The following is a 3,617-nucleotide window of genomic DNA, read 5'->3' as shown; positions in this document are numbered from 1 at the left end:
TATATATATATCCAGGGATGGCATAACTTGATTGTATGATTGTCCAAGTTGTAGCTCTTTGAGGAATTCATACACTGACTTCCATGATGGCTCTATGGGCTTCATTCTCACTGTGAGTGGGTAACAGTTTTTATTTTCCCATGTCCTGGCCATTTTGCAAGTTATTTATTTATTTTTAGTAATAGTCATTCTGACTGGGTTGAGATGGAATCTCAAACATTGTTTTAATTTGCCTCTCTCTTATGGCTGTGAGTAGCAAACACTTAACTAAATATTTCCTTGACAGTAAAAACTGAGTTCTGATGGTGCACCAATGAGTAGAAATGCTACAGCCCAGGGTGTAAGTTGTAAGAAAGACACAGTTGTCTTTTCAGGCTCCTGTCTAACAATGAGCAGAGAAAAGTTGAAAAGATGCAAAACTTTGATGGAATTTTGTTCCATTCCCAACAGTTTCCCTGAGCTCCCTCACTCAGCCTTGGTAATGTTTTTCCGTAGAACTAAAGCGTATAAGATATAAAGTGTATTATGTTGCTTGTTTTCCTTGTTAGCTATCTGACATGCGTATGTTCTCAATTGTCATTAAAAATCAAACAGAGTTCCGTGAGGACATTTAATGAATGAAGTTTACGACAGCACTCTTCTAAAGAAAGGATTTGCTTAGCAAATAAATAGCATTGATATCACTGGAAAGAATGTTTAAACACGGTAAGAGAACAAGCTATTCTCAAGCACTTTCCATCCCAACCACTGATAAACTTGTTACAAATCACTCCTTTTTATTTACTCAGAGACTTCCCTAGAGACCTACTTGGCAAGTACAGTTTGAATTAATACATTTTCTTTAAAAGATAATCTGCATTTGTTTCTGAATGTTGAGTAACTCAGGGCATTATGGATTTATGTAATAGATCTACATTAGTCAAAATTAGGAAGGCTTCGAGTGTTTACATAACATTTTCCATTTGGAAGTTTAACAAAGCCCACAAAATCAGAAGACTCCTTTCCTTCGACTCTCTTTTCTACTAAGTGGCCCCACTCACTGCTGATAAATGCTTGGCTCCACATGGAAACATGGCCAGGGAAAAAGGAATAAAACAACGAAAAGAAACACACTGCACATTAGGTCATACATATCTCCATTTCTAAATAACTGAGACTGACTGTGGTGCTTTTGAAAGGATCAGGACACAGCAATGCACGAAGGCATGGTGCCTTCATCCTTGGCTTTGTCAGTACTGGAAACACGGGGAAGGAATAAAAAGTGAAACTCCATACTTCTAAGATACTTATACCTTTGAGAGAAACAATATGTGGATATGGATATAAATATTGACTAATTATGATATTGGCTCTGGGGCATTAGACAATGTCTTAAGGGCATGTTTGGTTTTCAGAACACAGGACAGATATCACTATCATCTAGAGGTAGAGAACAGCAATATTGCTCAACCTATAGTGGCCAGCTTGCCTCTAAATCAAAGGATTACCCAGCCTAAACTGTTGTTAGTGATTATGTTGAGAAATGGTTGCAGATGTTATATCAAATCACTAAAATAAGTGGTCCTTAGGTAAAGACCCCTTGTAGTCCTACATTTCTGAACCATTGTATCCCAGCATATAGCTTTGCATGTTTAAGCAGTAATTACATGTTTGGTTGCTGTATGACTAAGTAGAAAATAATTGAAGCATAAAAACAGGCCTATTTATTAGTGTTCATTATTTAAAAATGTAGTTGTGGGTGCCAGAGGTATTTTTCTATAAAGATTAATTTTAAAACCACTAATAAACTGTCTCCATGAGAACCATAATAACCTTCAATTGAGATATCACTTTTATGTGGAACTCTCTGTAACATTCCACCTCATGTAGAAAAGCACCAGGTACAGAGGATACCCTGTCATCCCTCTGAAAATATTAAAATGTATCTAACCAACTTTATTAAAAAACATTAACTTTACAGAGTCACCTTTTACAAAGAAAGTCTTTTGGATCGTGATCTAAATAGGAATCCTTATTTTTTAAGGAAAGACTCAAGGAATAATCTTAAAATAAAGAAAGGAAAGTATTAGGAAATTGACTTAGTCCGTAAAATGCTTGCCCTGTAAACAGGAGGACCTGAGTTCGATCTCCAGAGCCTACATAAAAATGCAGGCATGGTGCCATTTGCCTATAATAGATAAATTACATAGATCTCCGGAGCTCGCTCGCCAGCCAGTCTCACTTAACTGGTGAGTTTCAAGCCAGAAAGAGATACTGTATCAAAGGAAATGGATGTCCTTCCTGAGGATAACAGCCATCCTCCTCTGTACTCCACATGCTGGTGTGCACAAAGCCTGGCTCACTTGAACATACACACATGTGCATCAAGTGGCAGAAATGAATATTATTCTCCCTGCTAGCTTTGGGTTTACAGGATTTCTGCTTATTGTGCATGGTTTTAATTTTGGTTTATGAAATTCTGCACTTCCTTAGGAATACACTGTGTCCACAGAAACAATCTGGAGTGTGAATCTGAGTGCAGGAGCTAGAATCTCACATTCTGCTGAGGACATACCTATAGCTTTCATAACGAAGCTGTACATTTCACTATTGATAAGAAGATCATTGATACAAAAACCTTCAGCAATACAATAGTCATTTTTGTGCCTTCACACTTCAGACAATGTCAAGCAGTGAATGATTTTATAGACGTGATGCTGTCAGTTCCGGAAGGACATGTTACTAACCTTCTGATAACCTTGCCCTGCTGTTTTATGCTGGTTTCCGGACAACTCCTTTTCTCCAGCCTGCTGCTCTCTCCAGGGTCTGGTAACCACCATTCTACTCTCTACTTCTGTGAAGTCAAATATTTGACGTTGTGGGTTTGATCATGTGGTATTTGTTTGTATGCCCAGTTTATTTAATAGTGGCATTTCAACTCTACAGTTCATCCATGTTGTCACAAATTAGAGGTTGTCATCCCTCCATGCCCAAATAAAATTCCATTCTGCCTCTGTACCATATTCTTTTTCTTTCTCAGCTTGATGGGGAACTGAAGTTGTTTCTATTTATTGGACACTATGAATATTATTACCACAGTAATATAGGAATACAGATGTGTCATTGACTTCACAACTTTATTTTTTTCTGGTTGCAACCCAGTGCACAGATTGCTGGACCATATGGCAGTCCTGTACACACACACACACACACACACACACACACACACACACATATATGTTACTTCATATTGTCTTCTCTGCTAGGACACCTAGTTTACAAATTCAGTCCTGTACATACATGTATATTAGTTACTTCATATTGTCTTCTCTGCTAGGAAACCTAGTTTACAAATTGAACAATAGAGTATGAAAGTTCCCTTTTCTTACATCCTTACCAACAATTGTTACTAATTGAAGTACTTCATAAAGCTATGAAAACCTTTATGGCAAATCAGGATCTGGAAGTCAGTGACATAACTTGGCTATTTTACAAGTTTCTCTTCACCCATAGTGAACTCCTTCCTAATTCTACTCTGCTTAATTCTGAGCACAGTCAACCAGCGGAGGGAAATCCTACTTAACTCGGCTACAGGTTGGCATGGAAGCCACCTTTAATGAATGCCTACCTGTTGAGGT

This window comes from Microtus ochrogaster, chromosome 10 (assembly GCF_000317375.1).
Source record: "Microtus ochrogaster isolate Prairie Vole_2 chromosome 10, MicOch1.0, whole genome shotgun sequence".
NCBI classification, from domain to species: domain Eukaryota; kingdom Metazoa; phylum Chordata; class Mammalia; order Rodentia; family Cricetidae; genus Microtus; species Microtus ochrogaster.
Note: the sequence above shows the minus strand (reverse complement) of the source record.